The sequence below is a fragment of the Etheostoma spectabile genome, chromosome 23, assembly GCF_008692095.1.
Source record: "Etheostoma spectabile isolate EspeVRDwgs_2016 chromosome 23, UIUC_Espe_1.0, whole genome shotgun sequence".
Classification (NCBI taxonomy): Eukaryota; Metazoa; Chordata; class Actinopteri; order Perciformes; family Percidae; genus Etheostoma; species Etheostoma spectabile.
The window spans coordinates 4,828,626-4,849,607 of record NC_045755.1 but is presented as its reverse complement, the minus strand read 5'-3'; the positions used below and the strand labels follow the sequence as shown (position 1 = coordinate 4,849,607).

Genomic DNA, 20,982 nt, shown 5'->3' with positions numbered 1-20,982 from the left:
TTGGATTTCCTCTATGGCGCCAGGGCACAGAGCTCCCTGCGAAGCAGAGCAGAGGAGTTCAGCCAAGATCCAATGGATGACGCCAAATAATGGGTTCCTTGACCTATATGCACTGGCGCCACAGAGGGATGCCAAACACCTTTCTTCTACAAACATTGGCCACACAAAGATGACACAGAGCTGGTCTACAATTGGTAAAGTATCCAGCTTATGATACGTTCACACACAGCGCAATTGCATACAAAGCCAATACAAAGACGGGACTAGACGGGAATCCGCATAGGGCAAGGAAAATCATGCGACGCCACTTACATCGTCGGGAAAGCCTATCAGCGTTAAGATTGTCGACTCAGAAATGGAGGGGAAATTATATTAGCCGTATGTGGGCATTGAAATTTACCAAGCTGTGTGTGCCTCGGTATGTTATAAAAACCATGCACAACGGGGTTTAGTTTATCAATTTATCTGGGACTTCCAACACCGGTACAAACCAACATGGCGGTAAGAAACGTATCTACGTAGAGGCCCTCCTCCACTCGGCTGCTAATGCAAGGCCAAACTTTGCTTTAGGTTTGGTGTGAACACAGCAAACTGTTTTTTTACAGAATCAACACCAGACATTCCAAGCAGTTACATTGCAAAATGTTGAAAAAGCTCTTAGATGTATGAGAAAGTAAAAATGTACACATGTCAGTGAGTGGCTTCAATAGTTGGACTCATTTGTGTGGTCATTTATGAGAGCATTATTGTAAAAGCATATAGTTAAGAACACCATTAAAATCTCCTACTACCCTCCCCTTTTCACCACTGTCTTCTCCACTGCCATAAAATTAAAGGTGTTAAGAATGATAAACCCTTTTTAGAAGAAAAGGGAAGCAAAAAGGGACATGTCACAAAGAAAAGTCCCGAAAAAAGAAGAGGAAGAAATGCAAACAAGTGATTTTGGTCCGGATATGCTTCTGAGAAATGACACAGAATGTCACAGAAACAAAGATTAAGTCACCAGTGAGCTTGTGCCAATGAGGGGCTTATTTTTTTTTTCTTTCTTTTAATAGGAGCATTGCAGTTCCAAATTAAAAAAAATGTTAGGGGCACAGGCAGAAAATGTAGGTGCACAACTTAAATCGACCTGCAACGCAATTTTTCACATTTCCTCCATGGTAACTGCTTTACTGATGAATGCTTTGGTAATAAATACAGAAACTATAATGTGCTGTTTTATTTTACAGTCACATTTTAAATGAATGGTGCTTAACAAAAGCACATTCAGAAATGTAAACAAAGTATTACTATTGTCGGTGTACTGTATTATTGCCTCATACAGGCTCTCCCTCTTTCCTCTCTGTCTCTTTTATTGTTTAAGCTGAAATAATCATATTAAAAGTGTTTAAACTTCCACAGAATGGGGAGTATCTAGGCAAACTAAGTATCTAACACCCAGTGTGGGAAATATTGAGTAATGATGGAGCCAGAGCAAGAGGAGCTCACAACACTCCCACAAGCACTATCTGTTTTTCCGAGGCAAACATTGATAAATTTAGCATCCTATGTGTATTTTCTTTCGTCATAGAAGCGGTCTCCGCTCTCTGCTGTCACATTTCTACCTCTCTCACCCAAGTGAGGGAGCATGCAGCACCGCGGGGCAAATTTCGGAGCCGGCGTTTAAAAATGCAAATAAAGTAGTGAATGCATTACAACACCGCCAAGGTCTATCAATACAGACTATTTATGGATATTTATTTATTTAATTTATTTATTTATTTATTTATTTATTTATTTATGTATTTCTATTTCTTCTTCTTAATCACCGGCGTCTGTATAGCATTAACAACGGTCAACATTGTTGTTTGCGTGCGTGCGTGCGTGCGTGCGTGGTGCGTGCGTGCGTGCGTGCGTGCGTGCGGGCGTGCGTGCGGCGGGGTGCGTGGGCGGCGGGCAAAACTGTAACTGGGAGCACAACAATCAGGTACAAGGTCAGTAGTAAGTTACGGGTTGGACTGCCGTTCCAGGGCACGTTCACGGGTAGAAGGTTGTGAAAACACGAGTTACGGGTTACCTGGAACACAGCATTAGACACAGTGGAAACACCTTTAAATGTCAGCATTGAAAATTATTTCCACACAGTTTGGTCTGCAAGAAACAGGAGTGAAAATTTCTTCATGTATCCAAATTACAATAAAGAAATATAGAAAAACAAAACACATTTATATAATAATTAAGAGGGATTTAGGTACATTTTTAAGAGGATTCAAGAGTCAGCCACCATCTTTGTTCTTTTATTGATTGTGAAGTAAAGTGAAGCAGTGTCACATAATTGTCACACGGTGAGCTCTATTTACAAACTTACAAGTTTAAGATTATTAATGTCTTCATATTCATATGATTCAACAGTTTCAGATATTTTTCTCTAATGTCGTTTCACTACCGTCAAAGGTTGTTGTTTTTTTTAAAACAGCAACCAGTAGCATACAACGTACACTGCAGAGTCTACACATGTAGGGAATGTCAGTGTTATGTTGTAATGTGTTTAGAAGAATAATACAAAATCCTCAAATAGTTACACTATGTGCAACGTAGAGACATAGTTAACTTTTCTGCATTAAGTCTAGACACACAAACATTATTTCAAAGAAAGCTGGTCAAAAGGAAAGCTCATGACATGTCCTTTTTTAAAAGTGTGGAACAATTAATTTGCCGCTAGAGCTCCAGTCTAACACACACACACACACACACACACACACACACACACACACACACACACACACACACACACACACACACACACACACACACACACACACACACACACACACACACACACACACACACACACACACACACACACACACACACACACACACACACGTTCAGTGAGAGCTCTATAGACTGAGAAAAAACTATGGATTTGTGGAGGCCAGGATCCATTGCAGATCGGCCCTATTGAACCAATCACTGAGATATACTTGCACAACAACTTCTGCAATTTCTGCTTTAGGTAAAGTGGACATGAAGGAAGAGAAGAGGAGTTTCATGAGCCACTCCTACGCAAACAATCCAGTTAAAAAATATTATCACATTCCAACACTTTGGTTCATGACAAGGGAACTTAAAAAAACAACTGCAAGATTTCATAAAATTGTTCACGATTCCTAAAATTGATGGATTTTGTCCATTTAAATGTCCCGTGGATGCCCATGAACCACAGAATACAAGCCATGAAGACAGTTACTGTTAGATGTGTTCTCTACACATATGAACACATCTTTACCACAGAACATTCAAACCATAGTCTACGGTCAAAATGAACTATTAAACTGAATCACCATCATCACGGATTTGAGTCAGTAGCTTTTGGCAGTGGAGCTAAGGCTGCATGATTATGGCCAAAATGATAATCACGATTATTTTGATCAATATTGTGATCACAATTAATTTTCACGATTATTTGTTGATTTTAACCAAAACATTTTATTGTCAAATAGGCTATTTATAACTGCTTTCACATCCATATTATGCTACATTCTTCTCATGTTGAAGTTGTATGTTGTATAGACATACAGCTGCTACACATGTAAATGAAAATTAGCTATCTGAAATAAAAAGCGTAGGATTCTTTTTTTTTTTTTTTTTTTATGTATCTCTGAGAAAGTTCCTTCAATTGTTTTCAACAATAACTGATTAAAAGAGCTAGGGAGAGAGAGGGAGTGCAATGGACGCTACTCACAGAGAGATGGCTGACTCATGAACAGGGTCAGCATGGGTTGAATGGCGGTTCAGCGGAGTTACACACGTTGTGTGTATGAAATGTCTGTATCGTCACTGCGCTGCATTTTTATGAACTATGATATTCTGGCCATGGGTCACATCTCTGGCCCAGATCCAGCAGCTCCGTCTCACACGCTATTACTCTACCAACTGAAGTTAGTTGCATTCAATAACTTCTTCTGTGTTTTTCACTGTGGCGGCTGCAATAGCAGAGTTACCATCGGAAACACTGGCACAAATACAGGTTTGCGTTTCATGCTTAACAATATACAGCTGTGTTAATAACAATTAAAACTGTGGAAAAATGTCAGAAGTGTGGACCGGCGCCGCTGTGTGGCGGGGCTCCACGGAGGGTAAGAGGAGAGAGAGTAAGAGGAGAGATCCAAACATAGGCACGGCTTTACAGAAGAAATGGGTCATGTAACGCAAAATTAAACCATATCCATATAAACAACATTGCTTCGTTTGTGGAGAGGCAGTGGATGCGAGGACATGAGGTCGCACCAGTTCACCTAGAGGAAAAATATTATTCACGGTCTAGAGAGCTGTGTTGTAAAATGGTGCTGCTTCTCCTTTAAGAGAACGTGCGTGTGGGTGTAAGTGGAAAAGAGGAGACGAGTATGGCTGCAGCCTGGAGCTTCCCATTTCATGTTGTCCCGTCTCATGCCGAGCTGTGTCCAACGATAAATTCAGAGGGTCAAAAATAGGAAATCGCGAATTTTCCAGATGGAGTCACGAGTGAATTCCTGACCACTTTGTTGCAATCAATTGTAAAACGTTTAAAACTGTTAAAGTAACAATTGTGCCATACACATAGTTTGCTCATTTCTTAATGTTATTGTTCAGAAGGAATTTTTTAGTTTGCCTATAATCTGCATTTATATTAGAGACTGACATGTCTTTTTAAATATTTTTAAAAACACCAAATATTTCAAGTATTTTATTCATTAGCATGATAGTCAAAGCGAGCTTTTACTTTGAAAAGTAAGAGAGATAGCCTATTGTTTAAAGTATTTAATTTCAGATGTGAGCTTTTATTTTGAAAAGTAGAAGCTCAGGGACGGCAAAAGGCAAGATGGCAGAAGGATTTTTTTAGTTAGCCTATAATCTGCATTTATTTTATAGACGGATATATATTTTAAGTTTTTTATTCATCAGTATGATAGTCTGAATTTATCTTGTAGACATATTTTTTAAAGTATTTTATTCATTAGCATGATAGTTGACGCAAGCTTTTACTTTGAAAAGTAGGCTAAGAGATATTTTGAAAAGTATTTCATTTTGAAAAGTAGAAGCTCAAGGATGGCACCAGGTGGGATAGAAGAAGGATTTTTTTTAGTTTGCCTATAATCTGCATTTATTTCATAGGCAGACATATATTTTTTAAGTGCTGTATTTTATTCATAGCATGATAGTTAAGACTAGAAAAGGGCTATATAAACACAGCACATTTACATTTATATTTTATTTTATTTTGAAAAGTAGAAAATCGAGGACGGCACCAGGCGGGACGGCATGAGACGGGACGGCATGACATGGGATGCTCCAGGCTGCAGCCATACACTCTTGAAAAAGAAAGAGAGAGAGAGTGAGGATATATTAAGTTGTGTACACTGTGTTCGGTGTCTGAAATAAAACTCCAAACTAAAGCCAAGCTTTACAGGTCAGGTCTTCCCTGGTTTTCACACCACAGTCGGAAAAGAGACAATCAGGAGAGGTTAACACCTGTGAGCTAACAGGCACTAACTAGCTAACCTGGTCACTGCTGTTGTCTGAAAAACAACACAGTTGGGACAAAATGTTGCGTTTACTGGTAAACCTTGAGACCGACGTGCAGTATAACCGACTGCTATCTGTTGAATTTTCCTCACGTTACTCTGTCCTCTGTGACTGTCTACATCTAGAAACTAAGCTGCGCGGTGGAGGGAACAACTCTGACTGGCATATGATCAGACAGTGGTTTACGGCGCGGTAGATGGGTTTTGCATAAAAACCTGGAGACTTCTATGAACGAAATTACGCATTTCAAATATTGCTTGATCACGCAAATTTGATCGTGGGAAGCCAAAAATCTTGATCGTGATTAACATTTGATTAATTGTGCAGCCCTAAGTGGCGCTCCACTTGCTGGTGACTGCTCACTGGTGTTAGCTCAGCTGTGATACCTGGTGTGTTACTTTCTTGTTAAAAGCTTATTAAAAAGGCCACAAAGGCCACAGAAACAACCCTGAAGTGATCACGCTGTTGCAAATAGCTGGCTGCTGAGCTATTAACCTTATGTACAGTGCTTGTATAGATTGTACTGAACTGAGTGCTCTGTCTGGGGTTCTTGTCTGGGTACTGTCATGTGCACGCTCTGCTCCTACCACCTACCTGTTTGCACATTTGTCTTTTGGCAGTCACACTAGACACACACGGACACATACACTTTACCCCACAGAGCAGTGACAGGGAGAAGAAAGGAGGACGGTTGATAAAAACACTTAGGGCTGTCTTGGGTTTGACAGGGTGAGTAAAACACACCAAGCAGCACAGATCCCTACTCATGTCCCCACCCACAACACACACACACACACACACACACACACACACACCACACACACACACACACACACACACACACACACACACACACACAACCTCTATCATTTAGACTGTCACACTCGCACACCCCCAAGAGATCTCACTTCCTCTGTCAGCCGGCTAATTACAGCTCTCCTTCTTCCTGTCTCTCTCTCTTACCCTTTCTTTCTGTCTCTCTTGCCAGACAGACAGCAACAAAGACATGTTGGGTCGAGGGGCTGGGCGATATCTACTGTTATTGGCATATGACGATGTCCACAATAAATCATCACAATGGATGATGACATCCTTTTCACATAATTACATTATAATTCATTATTTCATTATTATACAATTGGACATCTTAAAGTGGTCTTGTTTCATTTATAATCTTTCATCACAGTTAATCACATATTTGCAAAAAAAAGCACGGGTTTCAAATGAACAGTCAAAGCTCTAAAGAAAGCAGCCATAGTGTCTAAACGTGTCTCTTTTTATTTTTATTTTACCCACCGACTTTTAACATTAGTGGACAAAGCATCTGGTTCGGCAAAGTGCTGCAAATGCGGAAGTGCCTTAAACCTGCATTCTATTTGAACTCCAGCAGGGGGCGACACATGAGTTGCAAAATGAGGTCGGTTTCTGTTGAAGTCTGTGAGAAAGTGACCCACTTATCACTTGATTTATTACCTCAGCAAACATTTTCATTATAAGAGTATGGTCTCAATGGTCTTGCTAGTTAAAAGTAAACTATGTTAATTTTTAAAACAAAGAATAATGTTCTGAATTATGAACTTGTTGATTTTACGGAGATAAAGCAGGGGTGTTGTTTTAGGGGGCAGCTATGAAGTGACAGTGAAAGTTTATAAAGTAACGTGGATTGTAAAAATCGGCACATCTGCAACCAGGATGGCTGCGCCCGTAACGGCAAACTCAACAACTCTTAGCTGATCTCCACAAATCGAAATGTGCGGTCCATTAATATACATTCTATAATTTTACCATGAAAGAAGCTCCCACTGACTCCTAAGGGGGGGGGGGGGACAAATCCATATTAGACTAAAAAGTTGTTGCATATTTTTGTACATATAGGCCTAATGAATGCAACTAGAACTGCAACTAGAGTTTGTCATCATCAATTAATTTTCTGATTATTTTCTTGATTAATTGATTAAAAAGCATGTGGCGTAGACGCCCACTCAAATGAAAAAACATCCGATCTGTGTGGGGCAACGAGGAGACGGACGGATGGACCGACGCTACTTTGGCATGTAGTCACTCTCTTGCTGTCTCTGCCTCAAACACAACAACCAGTGTCTCAAGATGTCTGAGAGAACTAGTCGCGCTACTTAATGTTTTAATGTTTTAATGTGATTAAATGTCCCGAGTAAAACAACAACATTAGGGAGAGAAATATAATTTGTGTGTTTGGGGGGGGGGGCAAACCAGTGCCCTGGTCTGCCCTCTGAAGACAGACAAGGACCGTCTTATGGTTCTGCTGGCTCACACCAAGACAGCTCAGCTGGTTCAACTGATGAACTTATCGTGGATGATCAGAACAGAACCCGCCTGACTGTCAGCCACACAAATTAGCTCACACCGCAACAACAACGTCGCTTTCAATGCCAAATATAATGGAGGCATTTAATTGTGTCAATAGGGAGGGAACATATTGGAAACTAAGTGATATTATTTATGCATGCTTGTGGTCCTAGATTATAAGGAGCAAGCTAAATGTTTGCGTCTTTGTCAACATGCGATCATGTCAAATATGTGTTACTAGTTAACAAGAGAGTCTACAGCCATAGCAGCTCTGTGAGGCTGGCACAGCAGTGCACTGAGCTAAAAGCTCACCATCTTTATTAGCATTCTAACATTTGTGCGCTAAACACAAAGTACAGCATCCAAACAAGTTCCTACAATGCTACTATACAACTGATGACTGCAGAGTCAGCAGACAAAACTGTCAAGGTATGACAACAACAAAAAAGTTAAGCCTGTCGCATAAGAATAAACCACTTACAAAGTACAGCAGAGGTAGTCTAGAACTCTAGACGCACCCTAGTGGCAGCAAATGTAATTTGCAGCCAGGGTCAGTCTAGCAACTCTCCGTTGGCTTGCGAGCTGGAAAAAACAAATTCTGTTCAGGCCAATCAGAGTCAGTGGGCGGGCTTAACATAAGGTTGGCAGAGTTGCGATGGTTCCCTACTACTTGAAAACAAAAGATGGCTGTTGCTGTTGAACAGCAATCTTTTAAATCAGCTTTGGCTGTGATTCTGGAAGACTTTGAGTTAAACACTGAAGTCATTCTAAAAAAAGGAAGATGTGTTCGGAGTTTTGCCGACCGGATATGGCAAAAGTTTAATCTATCAAGTGGCGTTGCTCTGGTTGGTTGTAGCGCTATCCTACTGCGTGCAGAGGGACTTTGAAAGATAACCGTTTATCCAACCCCTCGGATTGAGCCCTGCCAATGGTGAGTTCCCAGACCCAACATCTACTGCAGAGGCTGATGACAATGTAATTTCTTTTGCAGCTATTTGGTCTTAAACCAAGGTATTGCTCAGTTGCCAGTGTGACTAAAGATGCTTGAAGCTTACCTGGTCTATGGAGTAAGATCTGTGTTGTTCTTCTTTGTCTGCGTATCGATTACAGACAGAAGCTGTTCATCAACTGCCAATGTCTTAATACAATCAACCAGATCCTAAATGATAATGTCTCACACCCTGTCAATAGCAGACACATTTCAGCTGCGTTTTTCTATTGTCAATGTGCCATCTGTCTGATTGTATTACATATGCTTTAATTTGAATCAATACTGCCGTCTACACATCATGATACATGTGTAACTGTAATCCAAAAGGTTTTCTTAGGCTTTGTGTCATTCTTTTACATACTTATGTCCACTAAGTACATAATATTTGTTTTAAGAAAATAGACAGTCTGACGCTACACATTCACACACACACACACAACTCATTATATTACACTCACACCATACATTCCCCCCCATCCCTCCCCGTATCCGTCTGACTGCCTCTGGACAGATCAAGTAGTTCATGTGCTGCTTTCACAATGAAGACAATGAGTTATATTTAAATGGTGCTTCCTTAAGCTATAATTCATAATAACTCAATGTAGCTATAGTTTATAATATAAGCCAATAATGTTTCATGTACACTGATGAAGAACAAAAAACTGCAAATGAAGGGAATAAAGTCACACCGGATCCGATTACAGCCAAAGGTAACTTAGAGAATTAAAAGCTGGAGTTAACTGGTCCTGTTGTGTCCCATCAGGCTCAGGCTGAGAATCAAAGCTATGGGACAAACTCTGATAAACTGACAGATCAACCTTGTTAAAATGAAATGCACCAAATTGATTCAAACATAAACAGATGTCTTCAGTTTAACAGGACATTCCTAAAGGCAACAAACCTCTTTTGTGATCTGTTTTAATTACTTAATGGGAAATGTTCTCCCTAAAAAAATGTACAGAATTCTGAAGGGTAGGATTATTCAACTGCACATATACTTCTTTGACTTGCTCTCATACGCACATACACATAAACATCACATCCAGAAGTGGAACAAGAGCTTTAATTCTATCTCAGTGTGGTAACAAACGCTATTCAAAAGAGATTAATTCCACAAGAGGATTATTCTCCACATTAGAGATAATAGGAAGCAGGATGGGGGATGGTGGACAACATTTGATCTCACAAACATATAGCTAATCCCAGATGTAACACATGTTGGTGTTCAGGCAACTGTGTGTGTGTGTGTGTGTGTGTGTGTGTGTGTGTGTGTGTGTGTGTGTGTGTGTGTGTGTGTGTGTGTGTGTGTGTCATCTGTGAGTCTGTGCCTTTGTATTCTGTGTGAGTTAGATTTGTGTGTGTTGGCAGTGTGTGTGTGCGGATGCTGATGCATCACCGTAGGCCAAAACAGCAGCCGTGCCCCCTGGCCTCTTCCTAAAAGCGATAACATTGATGTCGGTTTTGCTACTGTTTATCATTGACTGACATTTCCAGTTCATGAAAATAGCTTACATTTGCTGTTCCAAACGTGCAGTGTCAGACTGGAAAGTCCTCTGTCGAAAAGGAAATGATGTGAGTTACATTTCTGACAGAAGCCACAGCGATTGGACAACAACCGAAGCTACATCGGAAAGTCTCGGAAATGGGCAGTCCTGCCCATAACGTCTGATTGACAGGTGATCTCTGGAAACACAGTAACAGCTCAGTAAGTGTAAAACAGGATCCAAAAGATCTTGCATGGTTTCCATGACAATTTCTTGTCTAGAAACTGATTTTGATTGCAACAAAAACATCGCAAGAAGAAATTTACTATTGAAAAATCTTTCAAGAGAACAGAGCATGCATATAGTCATACTGCATTTTTTTCTACATAAACACTTCTCTCTTCTCTAGTTAAGCTAAAGACTAATCATCACAAAGAAAATTATCTTCCCACGGCATGCTACAGCAGATATCTACTTTGAGGCCTATTCAATTAGACATCTTGAAGTGTCTTTTTTGTGTAATTTTTCATCACAAGTTTTCAGACAGTCTCACTGCAAAGTAAACACATGGGCTTTAAACGAACTGGCACAGTCAAAGCTCTAAAGAAAGCACACTGTTGGCAAAACAGCTGCCACTGACTTTGAATGGGAGACAAATCCACATTTGACTAAAAAGATATAGCATATTTATCATTAAAAAATGATATGCATAATGAATGGAACTAGAGCTGCAACTAGTGATTATTTTCATTATGGATTCATTTGTTGATCATTTTCTCGATGAGTAGACTAGGAAGCATGTGAATGCCCACTGAAGCGACAAAAACATCAGATCTGTGTTGGGCAATGCGGAGATCTCATGAATTTAATGAATGTGTCTGTGTGTGCTTTGGACTTGAACCTACATACAGTAGATCAACCTGTCCACATCAATGACAGGAGTGGCTGTTAACCACAAGGCCATTCAGGCTTTAAGATACAGATGCAAACACATGTTGACTCATTTTATGTGTGTATCCAAAAAAAAGAAAGTGTAAATATTCTCTCTCTCTCTCTCTCTCTCGCCCACTTAACATGAATGGCCTCTGTCCAGATCAGCGCATCCCATGAGACTAAGGCTATGATTATACGGAAACGATCTGAAGAGAAAATGCAAAAGTGGCGTAGCGTTATCACTTTTTATTCCACGTTTAGATGAGCGTTTTGGGGGGTGAATCTGCATGCATACGGTGATGCAAAAGTGTGTGAAATTCAATGTAGTATGCACGCCAGGTGGCTAGATGGCAGTCCTTCTACTTCTCTCCCTAGAAGCGCTAAACCGAAACATGGCGAAGTGAACAACAAAAGCTGACAATTTTGTCTGGACACACGAGGAGATGGAGTTGCATGTTTGCGTGACAGTGATAAGCCACAACGCAGCACCCTTGGGGGCCCTACCACTATGTCCTGAGCCTCGCAGCACTTCAGCCGCTGCTTGAGAGCGAGAGGCAGCGGACAGAGGAGGGTGAAGCAGACCCTCCTCTGTCCGCCGCCTGTCGTTCTCACTCCCTTCCTCCGTAACGTTGTAGCCTACTCCAGCTGAAATGTTTAGCCTACATATGGTCATCGAACTATAACAATCTTGTCCACATTGTGGAAATCATTTCAATATTGAACCATCACATAAAAAATCTTTTAGATAACAGGAGCCTATAATCTTTTTAGTCTTCTCCGTAACAACAGACTACCTGAACGCCTTTTTCTTGTCTCTCTCCACACCGCTGTCTTTAGAATTTGCATTTTTAATGGGAACGGGACGGTGGAACGTTTTTAAGAATTCCGCTCTGGAAGGTGGTTTCACTTTTTTTTGCGTTTTTAAGCCGTTGCCGTCTAAACGAAAGGCGCATCTGATAAATTATTTTCACGTTTTCCCCCACAAGCATTCTTGTGTAAACAAGGCCTAAAACACACACATGGACTCACACGCATATGTGCGCACACAGAAAGAGAAACAAATAGGACTTCTCATCACTTTAACCCCATTGTCTGTCTCAGTGGAAATAATCAAATCAAGGACTCCTCTCTTTCTTCCCACTCTGGCTGTCTTTCTATTTCTCTCTCTCTGTCTCTCTCCCTAACTCTAATGAGAAGCTGGCTGCCACCCTGTGTGATTGTGTGGTGCTCATTTAAAATGCGTCCCCACTCTAATGAGGGTCAGACAGCTTAAGTTCCTCTAGGTTAATGCAAAACTACAGCAAAAAAAACTGCATTCATTTTACACCCACGTTAAAAGTTATTTGATTTTTATCAGATTTAAAACAACTATAATGGAGAAGAATTGCCATGGAGGCATTACAATGGATCTACGTGACAGGTATCTAAGCATAAAAAAACATTGCAGCACAAATGTTCCATATAATTACAAACTCTGGTGCTTCCTGTCACATATGTCACATGAAACAGATGTGGTTGACATTTAATCGTTCAACAAGTGTTAGCATGTCCCTGAGTAATGCTTTTCTTCTTTTTCTTTGTTTACTGTTACAAGAAAATGTATCCAGTGAAGCAGAACGGATGTGTAAAACTACAAAGCACAAAAATGACTATTATACCATATTCACTGTTTCAAAAGGTGGTGGTTAGTACCTGCAGGTACCTTAGTCAGATCAAACAGTGACATCTTACAAACAGACAAGGAGGACGACACAAACAAAAAAGCCTGCACTGTAATGTAAAAAAAGTGACTTTACAAAATGACATGCGAGCACGGCTGCGGAAAGCACACACCTCATGTAAACACATGCGAGTTGTTTGGACCGACTGTGTGCTCCTCCCTCCGCCTGCACAGAACTCGCAGCGCCGCCTAATCATCGTCATTACAGCGGTTTGCAAACTGTTTCCAAACAGGCAATCAAAGCCTGTCTCAATAATTAGCGGAGGGGAAGACGTCTTTGTGAGTGAACGGCTTCTTTTCCTCCTTCGATTGCCACCAATCTGAGAACACAAAATCAGATCTGTCTCCAATGAGAACACAAAAAAAAACATGCACTTGGTTTGTGCATGTGTGATTCTTAGTGTGGTGTGTGTGTGTGTGTGTGGTGGTGTTGTGTGGTGTGTGGTGTGTGTGTGTGTGTGGGTGTGTGTGTGTGTGTGTGTTGCTGCAGCGACACTTGACTGAAAACAAACTGACAAAAAACATTTGAAGCAAAAAAACGGGAAAAAAACAGCACACACAACAACCTGTCAAGAGCGAAATGCCTCTAATTTTTCTGTCATCTGCCAGCCGTTTAACAAGACGAGAGCGCTCTGCCCCCACACTCCTTCTTCAAGCCACAAGAGACAGAGATGGGGAAGAGGAGGAGGGGAGACGGAGAGGGAAAAGACGAGGGTGGGAAAAAGAGACAGAGCATCGGATATGTCTTTTTTCTATCTCAAATCTTTCGACTCACTTAACCTTTCCTTTCTCTCCAGGTTGTGGTCTGTCTGTCTCTAAATCGCCCCCTCTTCCTCAGTGGAAGAACAAAGTGTATATTTGTAACTATCAGGGGAGGCAGGGTAATAAGCACTTAGCCATTGGCCCTGTCTCTCTAGGACCAAACCTCCAGCGCTCTGCCTCTAGCTCTCTCTCTCTCTCTAAGGGAGAATGGTGTTCATAGTAAAAAGGTCCTGTTCACTTTAATATGGCACATTATGCTGATGCTGCTGTCAGCTTACATAAAGACACAGTCAGTATGTGTGTGTTTGTCTCAGCATGTCTATTTCTGTGTATGCTGGCTTTTACATTCATTTGTGTGCATGCATGTGTACATTCACAGCCTTTGTGTGTGTGTGTGTGTGTGTGTGTGTGTGTGTGTGTGTGTGTGTGTGTGTGTGTGTGTGTGCGTTGTGCGTGTGCGTGTGCGTGTGCGTGTGCGCGTGCGCGCGTTGTCAGTTTGCGCCTTCTTGCTCCTCCAGCGGAGCTGAGGATTGGGGGAGACAGGCGGATGGATGAAATATGTAACTGTCGTGTGTTTAAAAGAACAACAGATGCTTTGTTCTGCTAATTAGCACTTAGCACAGAGAACAGCTACAGTACAGTTGTGTATGTGTGTGTGTGTGTGTGTGTTTGTGGATGGGATTGTTATCCAAACCCAGCTTGGGTTTTAAGCAGCCCTACTTGAATTGCCAAGTCCAATCCTGTTCACTCTCCACCAAACCTGGTGTTACAAGCGGGTATCCCGCGGTACAAAAGGTGGTGGAGAAGAAGCCGCAAACAACGGCAAATATAATCCAAAGTCAGTGTTAACTCCATTAAAGCACACAAATCAGTTGGTCATTCTTATAATCTGCCCCACACTCTGGTCCAGTTTTTTACAGTTAATGATCCAGACCAAGGTATCTTGATTATTTTTGGCCAGGTTGCGATTACATTTTTAATACGGATCCTCATTTTCTCTAACTGATGATTGCTATTGATTGTGGGGACCCCTCTGACCTTTCACCTAGCAAAACCAACGCTGAAAAACTTTCACACTTTCAAACAACATTTTGTTGCCTTCTTGTCCTTTAGAATGCCTTGCCTTGGTCGACGTGCTCAAACATGACTCAGAATCCATTGATTTCTTTCTTTTGTCACATTTTTTTCCTTTATCATTCTTGATACGTTTTTCTTCTTTTCCACAAGCAAATAATGAACTGTCCATACCAGATGGCGTACAAGCCTGACAGCAGAGCAGAAATAATAAAAAAACATAAACGACTTAAATTCACACTCACTTTACGTTACTGAGCCAAACTGTGCAGTCAAAAACGTCTCCAAACCAAAGAACCCAAAAACTGAATGACAGCTCAGCAGCTGATGGAATTACTGCCTCAAGCAGCTGATTATCAAAAGGCTGGGACTATAATCCACATACCAAGACCAATAACCACAACTTACTAGTCCATAATGAGTAAATCAAAATATCCAAAAAAGAAACTGACAATTTAGCAAATAGTTATAAAGTTAGATTTGATAGAAAATGCTCTTTTCTTTTAGAGAGCACTCAACGAATCAGAGCGGCAAGAGGATTCTGCCCAGAGAACTAAGTCCCCCTTAACAAACCCATCCATTAAATCTTAGTCAATTCAACAAAATAAAAGCTTGGCACAATGCTATTGTCCTCAGCCTCACAAAGCAAGAAGCTTGGGCTAATAAGAGGGTAATAGTACATTTTAATGGATATGATTGATAGCCAAACAGATGAATGATGTCTGTGATAGTGAATATGTGGGTAAACTCTTGCAACAGAACTGCTGAATCTTCCTGGTCATCTTAACTAAAAGCCAGTGGAGACAGTGCTACATTCATTGTACATCTCTGACATTATGCTCATGAGTTACATCCCTCTATAGTGACTTATGACTAATTTCCTGAATCACCAAAGTTCTACGGAAGGCACCAAAGCAGCAGGACAATACCAGTTTTGTCAGCCTAAAATAATCACGTAAGAAAGAATTGAAGAAAGTAAAGAAAAAAAAGAAAACTATGAACAAGCTAGAAATGTAAAAGGCTTTTTCTCACTAGCTCTCTCGTCTGTCTTGTGTTAAAGTAGACAATCAGTTGGGGAAAGACTGCAATCCATTAGCCCAGCACAGCTCAGCCCAGTCCGGTAGTTTTGTCCTTATATAGGGCAGGCTAGCGGACGGTCGTATAACACTCGAGTCAGACTCAGCCACAGCAAAACATAAATTAAGACAGAGACAACAGGGGCTAGTCCAAGAAAACACAAGGCTAATACTGTCTGCTCCGATTCTGTCACACAAAATAAAAGAGAGCAAGCAGGGGCAATGTCATTCTGTACACTATATGAGTCATTATTACAAACACACTTTCATGTCCTATTGTTAGAGCCTTTTTCAGTAGCAAAGATGTCACTCTCTATAACGGTGACAGGAGAGGAGGGTGTGTGCGTGTGTGCGTGGGTGCGTGCGTGCGTGCGTGCGTGCGTGCGTGCGACAGGTTGTTGTGGTGCCGTGCCCCCTCCTGTCCCTCTTCTGCCCAGAGATGCTTGTCTCCTCTCCTGTGATACTTAATCAATGTACTGGAAGTAGCCTTTCACACACAATCTAATTATATGGAAAAATAGGGAAACCCGGGTGAACTATGTTAAGTGTGCTAACGCACACACATGTACACTTGCACAACGGCAAGTGCTCACAGTAACAGAGAGAGACGGAGAACTGTAGGAAAGTAAAGAGAGGGAAGATTACAGGCAAATGGTAACGTTACGTTAAGTGCTACTCATATCAACAATGTGGTTGTAACTGTAGTAGGTAAAGAGACTATGCAGCTATCTCCCACACACACACACACACACACACACACAGCTATGTCTTATTCTTAACATAAGCCTACAAATCATCTGTATAGTCTTGTTATTGGTCCCTATCGTGCTTTGTTTCTGTCCATTCATCAGGCTCTGACACATAAGTGGAGATCTTGTGCGTGCATGCGCGTGCATGTTTGCATGCAGCGGTGAAGGTGATGCTGTGAGGCAGAGTAGGGTCAGGGTTAACTCATAATAAATCAGGCTTGTGTAGCCATTAAAGCTGGGATACTGCACAGCCAATTGTCTGGGGAATCATCCATAAACTGTGACTGCTCAGCTCTGAATGCCTACTCATACTGCACAGTCACAGCACCCTCTTCTCACTGATGGCTTTGGGAGTCACCACGAGTATAGATACTGTAATGTTCGAAAAATATCATGTCACGCATTGCATTAGGTAAAAATAAGGTAGTAACTGTTGCTTCCTTATTTGGAATTATGTTCAAGATCAAGTTTGAATCCAGTATGATTTATAAAGCTGCACTTTTTTTAAATTACAAGGTGTAGATTTTCATGTCATTTTAGCCTATTTTATATGTCATTTTACCATATTTTATATGTCATTTTACCATATTTTATATTGATGACAGCCAGGCATATGGCAATTTTTGTTGTTGGAAAGTTATTGTCTTTGTTGTAAAAATAAATAACACAATCTCTGTGAAAACTAGAGCTGCATGATTATGGCCAAAATGATGATGATTATTTTGATCAATCTTGTGATCACGATTATTATCACAATTATTTGTTGATTTTAACCAAAACAAATTTTATTGTCACATAGGCTATTTATAACTGCTTCTTCTTATATTAAAGTTGTACAGTATGTTGTATCTGAAATAAACAACGTAGGATTTTTTTTTTTTTAGATGTATCTCTGAGAAAGCTCCTTCACTTGTTTTCAACAATAACTGATTAAAAGAGCTAGGGAGAGAGAGGGAGTGCAATGGACGCTACTCACAGAGAGACGGCTGACTCATGAATGGGTCCAGCACGGGTCGGGTCGAATGGCGGGTCACTGGAGTTACACACCTTGTGTGTATGAAATGTCTGTGTCGTCACTGCGCTACATTTTTAGGAACTAGGTCTATGATATTCTGGCCATGGGTCACATCTCTTGCAGGTCCAGCAGGCTCCGTCTCACACACTATTACTCTACGACTTGAAGTTAGTTGCATTCAATAAATACTTGTGTTTTTTGCCGTGGAGGCCGCGATAGCAGGGTTACCAGCGGAAATATTGGTACAAATGCAGGTTGCCACTCATGCTTAACAATATACAGCAGTGTTAATAATTAAAACTGTGGACAAATGTCCACAGTTTTGTCAAGCGCCGCTGTGTGGCGGGGCTGCGCGGAGAGTAGGAGGAGAGAGAGTGAGAGGAGAGATCCAACACAAGCATGGCATTACAGAAGAAATGGGTCATGTAACGCAAAATTAAACCATATCGATATACACAACATTGCAGCGGATGCGAGGACATTAGCTGCACCGGTGCGACCTAGAGGAAAAATATTACAAGCGCTGTAGAGCCCTGTGAGCTAACAGACGCTAAATAGCACCGACTAGTACTGGTCACTGCTGTTGCTGTCACTGCAGGGAACAACTCTAACTGGCACATGATCATACAATGGTTTACACAGAGGTAGATTGGCTTTGCAAAAAAAAAAAACAGAGCGTTCTATGAAATGAGGCATTTAAAAATAAAATTGCTCGAACACGCAAATTTGATCGTGGGAAGTTAAAATCGTGATAGTGATCAAAATTTGATTAATTGTGCAGCCCTAGTAGAGTTATCAGAATATTAGAAGATCTCGTCTACGTCCTCACCACAAAAATCAGCAATTGAAGATTGTAAATGATAATATAGACGAGCCTGACGCATTGTGGAAACAAGTTCTGTGGACCAATGAGGTTAAAATAAAACTTTTTGGCCAGAATGCGCAAAGGTACGTTTGGAGAAGAAAGGGCACAGAATTCAATGAAAAGAACCTCTGTCCAACTGTTAAGCATGGGGGGGATCAATCATGCTTTGGGGTTGTATTGCAGCCAGTGGCACAGGGAACATTTCATGAGTAGAAGGAAAAATGGATTCAATAAAATTTCAGCAAATTTTGGACACTAACTTGATGCCCCTGTGAAAAAGCGGAAGTTAAAGAGAGGATGGCTTCTACAAATGGATAAGGATCCTAAACTTAACCTCAAAATCCACGGTGGATTACATCAAGAGGAGTAAACTGAAGGTTTTGCCATGGCCTTCACAATCTCCTGACCTCAACATAATTGAAAATCTATGGATAAATCTTTAAAAGAGCAGTGCGTGACAGACAGCCCAGAAATCTCAAAGAACTGGAAGACTTTTGGAAGGAAGAATGTGCGAAGATACTTCCAACAAGAATTGAAAGACTCTTGGCCGGCTACGAAAGATTTCCAAGCTGTGATACTTGCCAAAGAGGGCAGTACTCGGTATTAACTCTGCAGGAAGCCCAAACTTTTGCAGATGCCATTTTTTTGTTTTGTTATTTTGAAAGTATAAATGATGGAAATAAAATCTAACTTTTTGTGACATATTATACGAATGTCTAATCTGTCATTTGATGCCTTTTGGAGATTTTTTCCATCTTTACTTGGCTTCCTCATGCACATTAATACAATTGTTTTTACCTGGGGTACCCAAACATTCGAACCCCACTGTATATCGCGGTGGGGGGGGGGACGCAATGTCAGAGGTTTACAATATCGTGCAGGCCTACTGTCAGCCACAGTGTCTTTTATGTGAACTTATGTGTACGTAATATATATGAAAGTAGACAGTGTTATACAAGCCCTTTAATGCAGGCAATTTGGTGTTTAATGGATGTGGTGCTTTATGGCGTACAATGTTCAGTTCAGTCGGCAGTTGTGATTATAACCTGCAACACAATTTGTGTCACGGTGAACACAGTCCCCAGAAAGCAACGAAAAGTTATACATTAATGAATGTAATACTAAGAGACATGTTATGATATTAATTCTTAATCCATTATTTAATGTACAGGAATGTTTGTCAAAAGGTCTCCACATTACTGGATACGGTATCTTCACCATTTCTGTGTGTGTGTGTCGGAATATGTTAAAGAAAGAAAAGGAGAATATCAAGATTGAGTCAAGCAACCTGACAGCTGTCATTTGGACCTACTTCAGCTCAGACATACACACACGTCAATTAGGAGCCATGGCAAGCTGAGTCACATGTGTACTCCCTGCAGCCACTATCTGCAACACACTAACAATACAGCGGACACACACACACACACACACACACACACACACACACACACACACACAGCAGTATAAAGTCAGGAGTGTGAGCACATCTGGCGAAATAAACAAAGCATATATAACAGCAGGTGCTAAGCCTAGAAACACACACAGACAGACTAATACGAATACAGTTGCAATCAGACATCCACCACTGTCACCCTACAGCTCCAGCTGTGTGCCCAGCAATGTGGTCGGTTGAGAATTTTAGCAGAAGCCAAGAAAGAATAAGAAACAACGATAAGTCTGTAGGTTTGAGGCGTAGTAGAGCAATAACAGACTTGGGTAAGAACTTTGTTGTACCAAAAAAAGCTGCAGTTTTTAAAGATATTAAAGCTTTTAAATAGTAGTTTGGGTGCTTTTTAGAAGAAACAGGAGATGTTACATAGGAAAAGTAGCCTACAGAATACTTCATATTAACACATACTTACTCCAAGTAAACGTTTTGACATCAATTTAAACAAACTGAATAGCAATTTTGCAAGTAGCAAAAGAGAACATGAGGACATGTCCAGCAGTGAGCCATGCTGGGACACGTCATTAAAACCCAGATCAGAGACAGAAACAACAAAAGAGAAGAAAGGAGCAACATAGGAAGAATTAAGAGGATGTGGGCACTAGAAAAAAATGGTATGATAACAATACAACATCAAGAGCAAAAGACAAGCGAGAGAAGCAAGAGAACAAGCGATAGATGGAGACAAAGTGATAAAGTGCGTGTGCATGTGTGTATTCATTATAAAAGTGTTCTGATTGTCTTGGCCTGCTATCAGGTGGCATCAAACCCATGTGCAATCTGGAGGGGGAACTACAAAGTGGATCCAGGGGCCTACAGAAGAAGCCTTTTTGATCGCGCTAATTAAAAGCCATTTTGTTTAAAACAAACAGACACAAGTCTAATTAGCTCCTTTCCATAAGAAAGGGATGGATGTTGAAAGTGGAAGAACGCATGGAGGAGGGAGGAAGTGTGTGTGTGTGTGTGTGTGTGTGTGTGTGTGTGTGTGTGTGTG

General features: G+C 40.9%; 1 protein-coding gene and 1 long non-coding RNA gene across 2 annotated transcripts in view; one reads left to right on the top strand and one right to left on the bottom strand.

The window, feature by feature from the left end:
* sox5 (SRY-box transcription factor 5) overlaps positions 1-20,982 on the bottom strand; it is a 260,812-nt gene that overhangs the window by 229,108 nt on the left and 10,722 nt on the right. The gene's annotated exons all lie outside the window — the stretch shown is intronic.
* The window catches only part of LOC116672953 (uncharacterized), a 24,878-nt gene continuing 17,288 nt past the window's right edge, over positions 13,393-20,982 (top strand). The window contains exons 1-2 of the long non-coding RNA XR_004327695.1: positions 13,393-13,406; positions 17,893-17,896. This is a non-coding gene — a long non-coding RNA (uncharacterized LOC116672953). The remainder of the gene's footprint in view (positions 13,407-17,892; positions 17,897-20,982) is intronic.